The sequence below is a fragment of the Rhinolophus ferrumequinum genome, chromosome 3 (genome assembly GCF_004115265.2).
Source record: "Rhinolophus ferrumequinum isolate MPI-CBG mRhiFer1 chromosome 3, mRhiFer1_v1.p, whole genome shotgun sequence".
In the NCBI taxonomy this organism is placed as follows: Eukaryota; Metazoa; Chordata; class Mammalia; order Chiroptera; family Rhinolophidae; genus Rhinolophus; species Rhinolophus ferrumequinum.
In genome coordinates, this window is record NC_046286.1 from 30,056,505 (window position 1) to 30,074,667 (window position 18,163).

At 33.3% G+C, this 18,163-nt stretch overlaps 1 pseudogene; it reads left to right on the plus strand.

The window, feature by feature from the left end:
- Positions 1–9,402: 9,402 nt before the first annotated feature.
- LOC117020638 (ADP-ribosylation factor-like protein 2-binding protein) lies at positions 9,403–15,657 on the plus strand (annotated as a pseudogene).
- Positions 15,658–18,163: the final 2,506 nt, after the last annotated feature.

Consider the following 18,163-nt stretch of genomic DNA (forward strand, 5'->3'; position numbering starts at 1 on the left):
CTTGGCATGTGAAAATGCTCATTTGTAATAGGAAAGCATGTACTAACATGAATTATCGCCAACATTGTTTTCCCACTTAATTTGGGAGGTTATTTTTTAAACATACTAATAGTTGTATTTTCTCCTGCAAGGTGTAATCAGTTTCTCTAAAACTTTATTAGAACTGTTTCAGGTATTGGTAAAGTCCTTTACCTTTTCTTTTATGAAAAAAAAATTGCTTATCAAAGATTATTAATTTATAAATGCTTTTCTTAAAAAGTCAAATGACCAAATTAAAAATATCTAATATTCCTGTTAATGGAGCTAGAGCAATCAATATTTTATATAAAAACATGACCTAGGGTTGTTTCCTGTGCTTTTATTTTTTATTAATGAGCAGTCAAAAAGCAAATTATCAGTATCTGCTTTGCAGGTTCATTGTTGTTACATACTTAAGGAAACAGGTATCCAGAAATATACCTTTTCATCTTACCCTGAAAGATATTCCTCAGAAATGCCAGCCTTATGGCCCCAATAGTTTGGAAGAACTCATACTTTGGTAGGCCTAGGGCTGAAAAACCCTCACACCTGTCTGCCTCCTCTATAATTCTGTCCCGAACTTTGGCTTCAGTTTCTACTACAGGGTGGAAACTAATTTTCCTTTCGCTGGCAGGAGGACAAATTATGTGGCTAGAAGCTTTGCCACTTCTGAGTACACCTAGATAACATGTGCAATCTCGATCCTCCTCTCAGGAAACAAGCCCTGCAAGCTGATACTGTGTTTCCCCGAAAATAAGACCTAGCCTGACAATTAGCTTTAATGCATCTTTTGGAGCAAAAATTAATATAAGACCTGATATTATATTATATTATATTACATTATATTATATTATATTACATTACATTATATTACATTATGTCATATTATACCAGGTCTTATAGTAAAATAAGACCAGGTCTTATATTAATTTTTGCTCCGAAAGATGCATTAGACCTGATTGTCCAGCTAGGTTTTATTTTCGGGGAAACATGGTATGACCTAATCCTCTGCTTTATTTTTGTAAACAGTGAAAATAATCTTAATATCTCCACATAAACTAATAAGCTCCACACAAACTCTCCTTGGAACATCCCATTGCCTGACTTAATGGTTGTAAACTGGGAGTACTCATATGTCGTTTGTATAATTCTACAATGATATTTATCTTTAAAATTAGACATTTCACATAAACATGTCTGTTATGTTTTAAATGAATAGTTTAGTTAAAGGTTTATTTTCTTATTTTAGAAATGTATGTTATATCACCTAAATTACATTAATCATTGCCCATGTTTGAAATCTACATAATGAAGTGAAGGATTCTGATGGTTTTAATGATGCATATCTGCTAACTTCCAGGAATTTGGCAGGTCAAAAATATTTTTTAACACCTAGGTTGATAGAGATATCATACTCCATGCCAATACATTTGTTGTTTGAAAATGTGCAATTAGATGGATGAACCAGGAGTGAATCAAGTCTCTAGATTGCAATAATTTAAATAAAGGTCAGTACTGTTATGGACATTTTATTTATGTACTTTTTTCTGTTAATAAGTCATCTTGCATTTATATTATACAGTTTTTTTTACAAGCATATCTGTAGTTTTGTTTGTATTGATTGTCCTCTTAAGCATTTTACTTCCAAATAACATACAGATCATAGTCACCTTCTGGAATTAATTCCCAAGCAATTAATTATATTCAAATTACACACCCGGCAGAAAAAAACAAAACAAACAAGTGGGATCACATACATTGTAATAGAAAAGATTCTAACCTTTCAATTCTAATTTCTAGATACTATAATTTATCTTTTTAATTGCCCTTGTTAGATTTCGCTGTGTTATATGCACTATTATTAAAATTTATCTTTAAATAATTGATATACAGTAATATCCACCCTTTTTAAGTATTCTAAACACTTACAGTCATGTAATTGTCATCACAATCAAATACAGAACAAATCCAATATTCCAGAGGTTTACTTGTAGCCATTGGTGGTAGATCCCATAACTTGAACTCTACCTGATAACCACTGATCTGTTTTCTGTCCCTATAGGTTTACTACCTCAGAAAAATCATAAAAAGATAATAAAACAATATGCAGCTTTTTTTAGTTTGTCTATTTAAGCTGAGCATAAAATATTTGAGATTAATTCAGGTATCAGTAATTCAGATATCAGTACTTTGACCCTTTTATTGCTGAGTAGTATTCCAATGCACAAATGCATAGCACTGCCTTATCCATTCATTTGTTCAAAAGCATTTGGACTGTTACTAGTTTTAGGCATTTATGAAGAAAATACTATCATTGTTCAAAGAAAGGATTGTGTGTGGACATAATATCCATATATAAATTTGATTAAAATTTAGGAATGGGATTGCTGGAGCGTATCGTAAGTACATATTTACTTGTTAAAAATTGGACAAACTGTTGTCCAAAGTAGATACACCATGTTGAACTCCCACCTGCAATGATGAGAGTTTCAGGTATTTCTCATCCTAACCAGAAGTTATTATTTTCAGTTTTTTGTTTGTTTGTTTTTGTTTTTGAAGTTGACAATCTAATAGTATATAAAGGTAAATCAGTGGGTTTTAATCTATATCTTTTTTTTTAAACAATTAATGATGTTGACTGTCTGTTCCTGTGATTACATGTCATTCATTTATTTTCATTAGTGATGTGTCTATTCAAATTCTTTGCCCACTTTTTTTTTTTTAACTTTTTTGTTGTTGTTGGGGAATATTGGGGAACAGTGTGTTTCTCCAGGGCCCATTAGCTCCAAGTTGTTGTCCTTCAATCCAGTTGTGGAGAGCATAGCTCAGCTCCAAATCCAGTTGTCATTTTCTTTTTTCTTTTTTTTTTTTTTTTTGGTTTTAAATTTAATTTATTAATTTATTTTTTTTCCTGTTTTTTTGAATTATGTGAGCTCTGAGGTATTTCTCAGCTTTTTTTAAATTAAAGTTTATTGGGGTGACAGTTGTTAATAAAATGACATAGATTTCAGGTGTACAATTCTGTATTACATCATCTAAAATCCCATTGTGTGTTCACCACCCAGAGTCAGTTTCAATCTTTAGTTGCAGGGGGCGCAGCCCACTATCCCATGTGGGAATTGAACCGGCAACCTAGTTGTTGAGAGTTGGTTCTCTAACCAACTGAGCCATCCAGCTGCCCCTCTTGAATCTCAGTGGCAGCTCATTGTCTTCAATCTAGTTGTGGAGGGTGCAGCTCACTGGCCCATGTGGGAATCGAACAAGCAACCCCGTTGTTCAGAGCTTGTGCTTTAACCAACTGAGCCATCCAGCCGCCTCTCTTTTCCCACTTTTTGAATTAGGTTTTTTTTTTTTCAATCTTACCATTGAGGGGTGTGTGTGAGTGTGTGTGTGCAGTAAATTTTACTGTGCATAAATTACCTTATGCCGATATGTGCTTTGTATTTTCTCCTATTTTTTGACTTCCTTTTTCATTTGTTTAAACATGTCTTTTGAAGAGCAGAGTTTTTTAAATGTTAAAATCTAAAATCTCAACTATCTTTTTTTTTTTGCCTTGATGCAGTGGGTATAATCTCCGTACAGTGTTAAACAGAAGTGCTAAAAGATGATATTCTTTATTTTTTCCTGATACTAGGGGACATGATTTATCATTTTACCATTAAGAATGATGTGAAAGGTAGGCTTAACTTAGATAGCTTTTAATCAGATTGTGGAAGCTCACTTTGATTCTTAATTTGCCTAGATATTTTTAAAAATGAATGTATGTTAAATTTTGTCAAGTGCTTCTTTTGCATCTATTAAGATAATTATTTGAATTTTCTTCTTTTGTTTGTTGATGTGGTTAAATAAACTGTTTGCTTTTTGAATGTTGAACCATGCATTTCCAGAATAAAACCGATTTAATCTCATGTATTATAAGTTTTTACATATTGTTGGATTTAATTTGCTAGTATTGTGTTAAGGATGCCTGAGTCTATGATCATGAAGAATATTGGTGTGCAGTTATTCTCTTTTTTTCCTTTTCCTTCTCTCTGATTTTTTTCATCAGAGTAGTGCTAACCTCATAGAGTGTCCTCTTCTCTTCTACTTTTTGGAAAAATATGTGTAAAATTGGTATAATTTCTCTGTTAAATATTTGACTGAATTCACCACTGAAGCCATTTGGCTATGAAGTTTTCCTTGTGGGTATATATTTAACTGAAAATTCAATTTTTAATAAAATAACTACAGGGCTATTAAAATTACCTATTACGTTCTGAGTGAACATTGCTAAATTCTTTCAAGGGATTTGTCCATTTCATCTAAGTTTTCTAATTTATTGGCGTAGAGTTGGGCATAATAATCCCTCCTTTTAATAGTCCTAGTATCTGTAGTTACGTCCACTTTTTTACTGTTCATTACTAATTTCCATTTTTTTTGTTATCAATTTTGTTATAGGTTTATTAAATTATTAATGGCTCTGAAGAATGATATTTTGATAGCATTAATTTTCACTACTGTTTTTCTCTCTTATGTTTTATTTCTTTCCCTTTGCTTATTTTGGGTTTAATTTGCTATTTTTCTAGTTTCTTAGCTGGTAGCTGTGTCATTGATTTGCAACCTTCTTTTCTAATGTAAATATTTAATGTAATTTCTCTTTAAGTGCTGCTTTAGTTGTAGTTCATGAATTTAGTTATGCTGTGCTTTCATTTTTAATCATTTCAAAATATTTCCTAATTTCCATACTAACTCCCTGATTCATAGACTTGTTTGAAAGAGATCATTCTTTCTTATCCTGGTTCTACCTACCTAAGAGTTGTTCCTCAGCTTTAGTGGTGCGGTTTTCTCAGTATTGCCTTCCTTTTTCATGATGGAAGACATTTTCTCCCTTGTAACTGTGGTGGGTCTTGTGCAGAAGACATCGTCCTGTCTCCCATAAATCTAATAATATTATTGTAGGGTGCATTGGCCCAGTACTGTTTTCTTCCCCATGCTATGTTTAGTTATTGTTGCTTTTTCCTTACCTCTCTCCCAGTGACATGGGTCTTTACCTGATCTCTGGGAGTGATGTGAAGGTTTGCTGCCCCTCCACCAGCGCAGAAAGGCTTTAGGTCCTTAGAGAGAAGAAGCTGGGCATCATATTAGGAATTCATATGCTTTGCGCCATTAATTGCCACCATGCTTCAATCCCCCAAGTAGAATATCCCAGTGTTTTGCCTCAGGACCTGGCGGAAGTCATGGAAACAAGACTAGTAGAGAGTGTGAACTCTTCTTGTGTCAGTCCCTCACCACAACCCCAGAGTACTTTCACACTAGCCCATATTCTGCTTCTACCAAATTGTTAAAACTTTATTTGATTTCTACTTACTCATTTGTGTGGCAGCTGGACTCTCTTTCTCCTACGTTCCGCGATGATGTGACAATGTGCATGTGCCTTCTCACCTTGGGAAGTGAGGCTGCATTTCTCAATCTGTTTTTTTTTTTTTTTTTTGGTTAGATGCTTGGTTACACCGCTACCCTCAGTTCTCTGATGGATTTAAGGCTAGCTATGCTTTTATTGTTTGTATAAACATCACACATTTTTATCCTCAGTGTGATGCCCTTTCCAAATTTTTACATTCTAGGCAGAAGCAATTATTATTTTCATTCATCTTTAAATTTAGATAGCACATTATCTAGGTAAAATATATTTCTAGGACATATTTCCTCATCACAATATTCAAATTTGGTTAGCACGTAATCTAGGTAAAATAAATTTCTAATATTGGCATCTTTTCTCTTTTTCAAGAGTTGAGAATTACTGTCTATTGAATATGAAAGTAAAACGCAAACCAAAGGAATGATTATTTTGTCATCAACTTCACATAAATTTCTAACTCTAGTTGATGTTAACATTTATTTTTCATTTACAGAATAGCCAAAATTATGAAGTTCTTCTACGAGGTAATGTTCTTTTATATACTAAAAGTACTAACATTTTTAAAAACTTACTCTTCAATATTCTCAAAATGATTTTTTATTTGTTCAATCTAATGATGAACAAAAACAATATTTGTAAAAAGAGAAGAGAGAGTAATTAGTAGATCATTTATAATATATTGCATAGTATATTGTTACACATTGAGAAGCTATTGTAAAAACAAGCACACTTCCAAACAAACAAACAAACAAAAAAAGACATTTTCATTACCATTAATTATGGTCTTTAAACTGTGATCCAGATATCAAATGCCTAATCTGATTTTGTGACTTCTTCAGTGGAAAAAGTGTTTTTATATATACAGTATTGTAAAACAAACAAAACAAGAAAAACATGTAACAAAGGTCGTATGTAGTGTTTTACAGAAAGATTGCTAACCCCTGTGTAAATCTAAATTACGTGACTTATATACTTGTCAGTATTATGATACAGTATCAATAACATTTAGTAACATTGACAAGCATGGGAGGCTACATAGCATAAAGATTAAGAGGATTAATATTGTATGAGTAATAATTTTTCTACCATTTCTATGTTGATTGGTCTTGGAAAATGATTTTATGCTAGTTGCTTCAATTTCCTTATATGTGAAATGAGGCTAATAATACTAGGTGCACTGTTATTTAATTGTAAAAATTGAATAAAACACTTTAGGTTAAAGCACTTAGCATAGTTCCCAAAATATGTTAAATATTAGTTGTACATTTACCATATAAAGGGGAAAAAAACAAATTTTAAAATGTGGCAATGACAAGGCTGTGTAGTATATAATTATAAATCACAAAATTAGAGTGAGAAAAAGCACTATATATTAATACTGCTTACTTAAGGAAATATATCTACTATTTATGTAATATTTCACCATTTCGGCATTGCTTTTTTAAAAATATATTTTCCAGTTTTGCCACTCATAGTAATAATGCAAATTCCCTGAGAGCAATAATTTTTGTGTTATTTTTCACTTGAAAGGACATTATCTGAACATAGCAGATGTTTAATAGACATTTGCAAAATGACAAAAAAAAATCTTGTTAGATGAGCATAATAATCAATCCCACTTTACTTAAGTACATAATAATTAAGTGACTTTAACATAGATACCTACTTAAAATATACTAGAAATAAAAATGAAACTGTACATCTTAACTTTGAGTACCAAGTTTTTTCACAAGATTACACTCTCAGTTCCGTGCTTAACCCATGGTACATCATTCAAACATTTGCAAATTTTGTAAATTTGTATAGTCCATTACTTCAATTCAGGAGAATTTCCTTTATACAGACAGCAACAACACAGCTGTGTTCCATAGAGTAACAATCAGAAATTTTCCCAATTCATATTTTATAAACTGAAACTTTGGAAAAACCTTTACTGACCCTACTACATGACCATCATAAGGAGACATATCAGGGTTTTATGTGTCATCATGTTACCTTGATCCCTAACATTCTGCCCGGCAAATGCAGGATACCTAATAGAATATTAGTAAGCAAATTAGTTTTGGATATATATATATATATATATATATATATATATATATATATGGCCTTATCTTGTGTGAAAGAGATCATTCTTTCTTATCCTGGTCCTATCTACCTAAGAGTTGTTCCTCAGTTTTAGTGGTGTGGTTTTCTCAGTATTGTGCTCCTTCTTCATAATGGAAACATTTTCTACCTTGTGATTATGGTGGGTCTTGTGGGAATACATCTTCCTGTTTCCTCTTCCATAATTCTAATAATATTAGTTTAGGTTCTATTGGTCCAGTACTGTTTTCTTCCCCATGCCATGTTTAGTTGTTGTTGTTGTTGTTGTTTTCCTTCCCTCTCTCCCAGCAACATGGGTATTTACCTAAGTTCTTGGAGTGATATATATATATATAAAATAAAATAAAAAAAACTATATACTTTAAAGTTTGCCAGGTTCATATTTATGGAACTAGTATTAATTTTGAAACCACTTTTATTTGTCTTTAGTTTGGGTTACAACAATAGATGACATTAAGGATATGAAAATACTTATTGTCTAAAAGTCATGTTTTCTGATAACAAACAATATTAAAGTTTAAAAGGAATATTAGAAAGCAAGATGTTAAAGTTTAAGTTTCTATCTTTTTTTTTTTTTTTTCTGGACTACATTTAGGTCAATGTGTCATATGTTCCATAGAACTGCTACTATTGGGAGAAATTGATCCATTTTTCCATTTCACATTTAGGATTCTATGATTATTAATTTTTTATCCTGGTCAAGATATGTAGATCTAGATTGTAAAAATTGAGTAGAACATAAACATTTAATCCCTTGTGGTGGGAAAAATCAATGACCTTCTTTGAATACACCATTTATGAAGAACCCAGTTAAGACTCAACAATGTGAGAATGGTAGGTGATAATTGCTTTTAATGTGGGCCAAACTGGGGAGTGGACCTGTTCATGGAAAATATTGGGGGACAGCTCACTGCAGAGAAAAGAGGCTAGGGTAATAATCAGCTGCAGCTATAACTGACCATGTTTTCTAGTGCACCTGCATATTAGCTAATTTGCTTTGCAAAACCCCAAGGATATTCCCTATAGAGGTTTGTAAAAAGAAACAGGAAACATTCCTGAACTAAAATTCATGAGACTATTTTCTATGCAATAGAGTGGTCAATCTCTGACCTACCTATTGTTAGTTTTTAGGGTCTATCGTGTCTATATTTCATGAATTCACTTAATAAATATTTAATAAACACTTTTATGAATCAGAGTCTGTTCTCAGTTTGCAGAATACATCAGGGAGCAAAAAAATCCCAAAGTATTCTGCTCTCATGTACCTTCAATTATATTGGCATTGACAAACAATAATATAAATGAAAACATACATAGAGGTAAATCATTATGATGATCAAAAATAAAGTAGGCTGTGGAGAACTATTTTTATATGTTTTATCTGAGACTTCTTTCCTACACTAACTTTTTATAGATAATCAAAGCCCAAAGATTTTCTACTTTATTTCATTTGTTCAGCAATTGAGAAGATCTGCACAGGATAATCTCTTGGAACATTTTGCCTTAATAGGAATTGAATCAGTTTGAACAAATTTAATTGACAGGCTTGCAAGTATAACACTTCTATTGAACCAACTTTGTTATAAACTTTCTATTGTGCCTACTTCCTAGAAACCATTAAAGTAAGAAAAATGATCTTATTACACATTAATATCAAATATGAGGGACTATCTTGTGGGGCTCTCCCTAGGAAAGAATTCCAAAGTATTTTTTATTTCAGTTTATGAAATATTAAAGCATGGTCTGGAATTAGTAGGTTTTATATTCTTCTTCAAAAATACTACTGAATAAATTAGATGAAATAATTGACTAAGCCTGTTGAATGTATTAGAATTTGTTATTTGTTCACTTTGGGATTTTTATCCTATGGCTACACTGACATGACAAGGTAAGTAATTTTGGAACATTTTCTTCTCCTCCTCCTTCTCCTTCCCTCTTCCTTCTTCTTTGAATACTCATGCAAGCTTTTTCTCATAGTCTCTAGATAGTTTCAAAAGTCTCATGTGGTGGATACAAATAGATGGATTAAAAATAGACAACAGCATATTTGTTAAAATATGTCTAGCCTCCCGTTTCAATGTTAAATCAAATAGCATTGTCAGGCGTTCAACAGGCTAATACAAATCTTAAAGTAGAAAAAGGATGACATTTATCAAATCTAAAAGGTGAGATGAAGACATGCACAAACACACGTACCAAAAATTAAAAAAAAAAAAAAAAAAAGAAAAGAAAGAAAGAGAGACAGAAAAGGAAAATATATGATACATGCAATAGCTGGGAGGATGAGGGTTTTTCTTATTAACAAGCAGTGAAATATTTAAGTTTGTTCATTAAATGACATGATTCATGATTTTAATAAGCATTAAAATGCACAATTAACAACATAAAAAATATCATTAGTTTATTTGGAAAATGTGAATCTAATACTGAGTAGAAGCAATTCATGGTTTTCATTAATAAATCATGACATAAATGTTCTTTTGATTCTCCTTTTCAACTAAATAAGGTTGTATGGGTCAGAGTCTAGATTATTATCAGTCAATAGCAATAAAATGTTCTGCTGATAAGCTTCCATAATTTTTCCTTTAAATAATAGAAACATTCTTGCAGTGTGTTGAGTAAGAAGGGATCTAGTGGAGAATGCTCAGCCTTTGAAGACTTTTGAGCTTGGTTCCCATTCAGTTCATCAAACAGAAAATTAAAACTCTTCATTTTATAAATGTAGTGGTTTTGGCAGGGATTTGCAGTACACATTGGAATTTTTTTCATCTTTTTGATTTAGAGAAGATTCTCTGAGTTAATTAGTTGTCCTAACCAATATGACCCATATTGGTCCATAATGCTTGCAAATTAAATGTTACCCCTGGCTTATTGTTCTAAAGGTCATTTTGAATGGTCAGAATCTCCTCAGAATATGATGGAGTCCTTGCTTGTCCATGTGTTGATGGAATCCCAAGCTGTACTTGGATAATTCATACTTTGAAAGTTATGTGACATGATGAGCTAAATTAGAGTGACTTAGATCTCAGATTGGTACTGAAACTTTCCTTGTCATATAGTATTAAGGTAATCACTGTTGAAATTTAGAGTCCAGACACACAAACACACACACACACACACACACACACACACACACACACACGAACAACTAATGCACAACAAAAGAGTAGAGAATACACAATGGAGAAAGGAAAGTCTCCCTTATAAATAGTGTTGGAAAAAGTGGACAGCCATATGCAAAATAATGAAACTATACCATTATTTTTCACCATACAGAAAAAATAAATCAAAATGGATTAAAGACTTGATTATAAGACCTGAAGCAATAAAATACATAGAAGGAAACATAGGCACTAAGTTTCTGGACATTGGGCTCAGTGGTGTTTTTGTGAAATTGAGTCCATAGGCAAGGGAAACAAAAACAAACAAAAAAAGCAAATGTTACTGAATCAAGCAAAAAAAGCTCTGCACATCAAAAGAAACTATCAACAAAACAAAGGCAACAAACCCAATGGAAGGCGATATTTGCAAATTATACTCCAATGGTGGTTAATTTCCAAAATACATAAAGAATTAATATAAGTCAACAACAAAAAATAATCTGTTTAAGAAAATGGGCAGAGGGTCTGAACAGACATTTTTCCAAGGAAGACATACAGATGGCCAACAGGCATATGAAAAGATGTTCACATCACTAATTATTAGGGAAATGCAAATCAAAACCACAATGATATGTCACCTCACACCTGTTAAAATGGCTATCATGGAAATAAACGAAAATAACAAGTGTTGGAGAGGCTGTGAAGAAAAGGGAATCTTCTTATACTGTTGGTAGGAATGTAAACTGGTGTAGCCACTATGGAAAGCAGCAGTTGTTCTGGATATTTATCCAAAGAATATTAAAACACTAATTTAAAAACATATATGTATCCCTATATTTATTGTAGCATTATTTACAATAGTCAAGATATGGAAATAAACCCCTATGCACATATCTGGAAATATGTAAATAAATATATATATAAAAATTTAAAAGAACACACATCCACACAGAATGCCAAAAAGACACGTTTTAAGACAGAGAAAAAAAATAACATTCTAATACTCAATATGTGCTGATAAAAAAAGATGAATACAAGTCATGTTTGACTTCTGCAATTACAAGAGGTGCTCAAAGTGGTTACCACCAGTGTTACTTTAATACAGTTTTTTTCCTTTCTTAAAATTTGTATACATTTTTTGGCACCCTCTGTGTGTGTGTGTGTGTGTGTTTGTGTGTGTGTGTGTGTGTGTGTGTGTGTATGTTATTACTTAGCCATAAAAAAAGATGAAATACTACCATTTTCAAAAACATGAATGGATCTTGAGGACATTATGCTAAGTTAAATACTCAGATGGAAAAGAAAAAAAAAGCATAATTTCACTTATGTGGAACATAAAACAAAAAAGTAACAAACGTACTAATGAAACAAAACAAAAACAAACCCATAGATATCAGAATGGTGGTTGTCAGAGGAGAAGTGGGTAGGGGGAGTGTGAAATGACTTAGGTGGATCAAATATATGATAACAAAAGGATATTAGACTTTTGGTGGTGAGCACACATTATAGGATTGACAGATATCAAATTATAATGTTGTACACCCCAAATTTATATAATGCTATAAAGCAATGTTACAAAAACAAAACAAAACAAAACAAAAACATTAAACCAATGTAGACCATTATAACTGAAATGAGACAAATAAAAATCGATTAACATTTAAGTAAAAATAAAAGATTTATCACAGTTGTTTCAAATATCACCAACAAGCTACACTCATAACTGCATATATATCTGGTGCTATCCATGAATAAATAACATATTTAAAACAATCAAAGCAAACACAGAAACTTTTAAATGAGAGAAATAAATAGATGCAATAAATTATCGAATTAAAAATTAAAAAAGATAGCTTCTGGTCAAATTACAGTATAGATACATCCTGTGCTTGCCTCCTCTCATGACCACATCAAATTTATAACTAAACTATAGAACAACCATCCTTGAGAATCACCTGAAGTCTAGCTGAACAGCAGTCCCATAAAAGGTGTGATCAAAAGATACAGTGAATGTTTAAATAAAAAAAAATATTTGTTGCAGTAAAAGACATATTGCCTTTAATTCCATTCAAAATACCCCCCTCCCTTGCCTCGAACACATTGTTCTTGACAGTTTCTGAAGCAGTTTTGGAAGTTGTCTGTCATCAGTGTCTTTACTTCATCCTTCATCACGGCAATGCTACGTGTCACACATCGCTTCTGGTACGCAATTTCTGTCAGATAAAAACATTACGGTGTGTCCTCATCCACCTCATTCACTGGATCTGGCACTGTGCGACTTCTGGCTCTTCCCCAAAGTTAAAATGACCATGAAAAGAAAACATTTTGAATTGATTCAGGACATCCAGGCAGCCACGACAGCACAACAAGCTGGCCTAAAATTACGTACCATAATAACACTGATATTTGTTAGAGGGGAACATTTAAAGTCTCATTTGTAGTTCCTGGACTTTGGGGTATTTGTCTAACACTACAGCTAGAAGGTTATTCACCTCTCAATAAACAATTTGTACATATAACAGAACTATAAGAATGCTAATCATTGCACATAAATTAAATTGATTTCTAAGATTTGGAACCACACAAATACCGTGACTCAAGCTCAAAAGTTATAGCCCTTCTCTCACTTTGGCAATTCTCATTTTGAAGTTTCTGCATTTCTGCTAAAGTTAAAGAGATATTAGCTTTGGTTTCAGAAATTCCACATGTGTCTATTTAAAGACTACCTTAAAATATAAGTAAAGAAAATTTGATAATAAATCTATGGAAACTAATTTAATTCACTCAGCTCTTGTTAAAATAATGAGTCTTTCACAAGTTTATATGATTTTAGTCTCATTCTAAATTCAAAAATTATGAAAAATTGATGAGATGACTCATTTAATAAAACACAACTCTTTTAGATGTTATCTAAATTGAGTGGTGTCATTGATAACTTATAAACTACCATGTATAATTGCAATTATATTTATATGTGCATATGCTATTAAATAATTTATTTGAATTACCCAATTAATCCTCCCAATCTATAGCCAGGCAGTAGTGCCACTTGAAAGTATTTGCTCTAAAGTTACACAAAATGTGCTTCAGTTACACAGTAGAATATAATCATTTAATACTTAGAAATCAATGTTTACAAGAATAACATTATCAAAAAATAATATTGAAACAGAAAAATAATATTGAAACAGTCACATATTGAAACAGTGACCCCAAACTGTACCCATTCCATTGTGCTACGGAATTACATTTTATATGGAAATATCAGTGATGTTAACATATTTTACCTATGATCCGCACACAAACAGTATGATGGCAATTCTTTAGGAATATCAGGAAAAAAGATATTATAAATAAAAATAGACAAAGTTATCAATTGTGAGTAGAGCCTAAAGAGAACTATGAAAAACAGCCAATGTGTATCTTTGGCCTTTTTTTTGCAAAGGGGAAGGATTATATTTATCGCAAGGATGAAGTTGTACTTAACTCATACACATATGTTCATTCTATTCTGTGGCCATGCTAACTCAGGTGATTTAAGAGAAGATTATAGGGGTATATCCCATCATGAAGATGCTTGAAGGCAGATTGTGAAGGGGGAGCATGAAAATAATAAACTTTAGTTGAACCATGTTTGCAATATTAATTTCAATATGCATTTTCTTCTATTTATGTGATGAATAAAACAAAACAATGAAAAAGCTAACATATTGAATTTTATTCATAAAATTTAATTCCTTAGCACTATGCAATGGTTAAATTTTGAAGTTGATATGCTCTAACTTTAATTATCATAACGTATTTCACTGAAAATAAGACCTAGCCAGACAGTCATCTCTAATGTGTCTTTTGGAGCAAAAATTAAAATAAGGCCCAGCCTTATTTTACTATAATATAAGACCCGGTCTTATATAATATAATGTCATATAATATAATATAAGACCCAGTCTTATATAAGACTCGGTATAATATAATATAATATAATATAATATAATATAATATAATATAATATAATATAATACTGGGTCTTATATTAATTTTTGCTCCAAAAGATGCATTAGAGCTGATTGTCTGGCTAGGTCTTATTTTTAGGAAAACACGGTATTATATTTTTCTTAGTGAGCATTTGCTTTTTAAATATTGCATAATTATGGAAGGCAGAGGGGAGGAGCCTATAGCTAGAAACACATGCCAAGACAGGGAGGCTGCAGCTGCTCATACAGAGGCCTGACCAAGAGGAGAGGCCCAGCCGGCGAGAGGCTGCAGCAGGGGTGCCTGAGGCCGGGCCACCAGCACACGTGCTGAGCTGGCTGGGCTGTGAGCCAGCCGTGGCCTTCAAGGCAAGGCCTCCCCGATGAAGGTGGGGGCTCTGTGGAGCAGAACTAAGGCTGGGCCCAGGCACAGGCCGGGCAGAAGGCCGGCAGGCCTGCTCGTTGGCCCAGGGTACCATCCGTGGATGCCCTAATCAAGAGAGCTTTGCCTGCCATCCTCTTCCACCTCTGGTGCTGAATTTAATGCTGTGGTTGGAGATTTGAGGATATGATCGTGGACAACGAGTTCCAGGTATTACAGACAAATTTAATGGACAATTACTACCAGGAGTTTCAAGACACAGAGAGAATAAACTCACCTATACTCCTATTTAAAAACAAACAAAAAAACAAAACAAAAAAGAAAAAAAAATATATATATGTATATATATATATATATATATATATATATATATATATATATATATTTGTTTGTTTTGTTTCTTTGGCAGAAACATGTATTGAAGAACAGCAACTAGAAGTGACTCCTGGATTTAACATGGCTGCTCTCACACCTACAGCGCCATAAGGATGAAGTAGCTGGTGGCACATTCCACGTGCTGCTCATGTTTATGGATTTTCTGACTTTAAAAAAAAAAAAATGTTTCTGGACTACAGAGCAGAAAAAGGAGGCCAGAGACTAGACTTAAGCAGTGGTTGAGTGGTGACTTCATTGTGCAAATCATCCTCTGTGCCAGCTTCTCAGAACAGTGTGCAGCACTAGATCTGCAATCCAGGCAACGAGATTGTCCAGGACTGCAGGAGCCCAGTTTCCTGGGGGAGGCTTCAGCTAGCGACAGAATATATCCTGGAAAGGCTGGTTCTTCACTGCAAACTCTTCACTAACATCAAGTATTGATGGATCAGAAAATAAGTAAATAAAACATTACCTGATCCCCCTGGGACATTTTTCTCTCGAAAAACCCTGTACTCTTCCCCAAGTAGACACCTCTGTCAGGGGCTTCTCTGAGTTGGGCTCCTCTGGAGCAAGCGAGCCCACACCCAGCATTCCACACACCAAATTCCATCCTCCTTGGGGTGGGTGTAGCGGGTGTATGCCTTCCCCAGCATACATGTTTGTGTGTAAGTATCCACCATCACCATCCCCGTGGTCTCAACAGACTTTGCATGAATTGTTTTGTGTACTCACAGCTTTTTACATGTTTCAGCCCTCAGCCTCAGTGGGGTTTTTGACTATTTGGGAGTATCTATCTAGGGTGTTACTGGAGCCAGCTGCCGGTCCTGAGATTTCCAGAGCTCCTGTTATCACAGCTAGTCTTAGCTGTAGGAATCAGCTGAGAGACATATCCTTCACCTAAAGGCTACATGTGAAAATTCTTAGTCTTACACCTGCAGTCCTATATCACTATGTCTTCTGCTGGTTCTGATATAATCCCTCTGTTTCTATAACTCTCTTTGAAGCATTTTTGGGAATAAATTATATATATATATATATATATATATATGAATACTCAGACTAATCTTATGGATACAGTCTTGGAACTTCCGTAATTACCCACTTAAAGATTAAAGTAGTATATGCTCTGTGCTTTTTATTTGTTAGTGCTGTGAAAGCAAAAATGCATTCTATCTTGGTGCTCCTGCTTTACTGGGAACCAATGAATGCGTACTTATGCTGAAAGTAGACTAAACGACATATTTTCTTATAGCATGTTAAGTGTTTGTGCAGGTTTGCTTAAAACTCCTGAAAAAATCAGTTCATTAGGTTTTCTGTTGAGAGAGGGACTCTGCATTTTTTTCTGCCTGTCAGTCTTCCTACCAAGACATTGTTTTATTGGTCTAGCTCAGCATGAATAGGAGACAGCAAACAGCTTTACTAGTCATCTGTCTGCTTTGATTTAGTACGCTGGCTTAGTACAATATTTAATAGAACATTGACCAGAAAACTAGTATGTCACATCTCTAGAAAGAAGAAACATAGTAGCTCAATTTCCAATGTGTACCTTAGACTTTTTCTTTCCCCCCAAGTAAAAATAAGAATGTGTATTGACTTTTCACCTGTCTATTCTGGTTTTAAAGAATGAGCTATAGGCTATGTGTTTTCCGTACTGACGTGGCGTTTGTTGAATACTTTTATACCGTGAGTAGAATCTGAGGTGTTTTGCAAGAAAAAAAAAATATATATGGAAGGCAGATTATAAGTGAAATTATAAGTAATTTAGGAGTAACTAAATGGGGAATAAGTTAGGAGTAACTAAATTTTCCTTAAATGTAACAATCCAGATTGCCTTGGAAACTTATGTACCATGTTTCCCTGAAAATAAGACCTAGGCGGACAGTCAGCTCTAATGCATCTTTTGGAGCAAAAATTAATATAGGAGCCGGTCTTATTTTACTATAAGACTAGGTCTTATGTAATATAATATAATTAATATAATACATACTGGGTCTTATATTAATTTTTGCTCTAAAAGATTCATTAGAGCTGACTGTCTGGCTAGGTCTTATTTTCAGGGAAATGGGGTATATACAAATACATATCTTTTTTATCATTACATTTTCCATCTTCACAAGTTCACCTTTTACATTAATTAAATTCTATTTCAAGCATGAATGTCCATGTACAGAATATCACACTGTTTCATGTGTAAAGACCTTATAAGACTAAGTTTCCAATTTCTCTTTCCCATTCCTTATGCCATTATTGTCACATTTTACTTAAAATATGCTTATAAACACATGATGCATGCTTATAATAATTGATTTATAGTTGCACGTATTTTACAGTAACAGGTAACAAAATTTTGCCACTCCCAAATGAGCCTTTTTGGGATATTGATTTTAAGCTGGTTATTAAGAAAGAAAAGACCTGGAAAGAAATTTGACTCTCCCTCTTTGTTCCTAAAGGAATTCAGATAGAAAAACCTGCTTCAGGAAGGGAATCTTAGCACAATCACCTTAGCACATATGAGGTGACAGGAAGAAATCTAGCAAAGCTTGTGTCCTCCCCTGTGTCCTATTGTTTCTGGGTTTCCTAGTAAGAATTTGATTGCCATTTGTTTTGTTCTTTCTCTGCAACCTGTAAATTGCCTATTTTCCCTTTGGAATCTCAGACCCCTCCCCTCCTTCTCTTTTGTCCCTGCCTGGCATATAAACCTCAATTGCTCAATGCCTTTTGGGGTTACATTCTTATGGACTCACAAATTTACATTTGCATAATAAACTTTGGACATTTTCTCCTGTTAGAATCTGTCTCTGTTAATTTGATT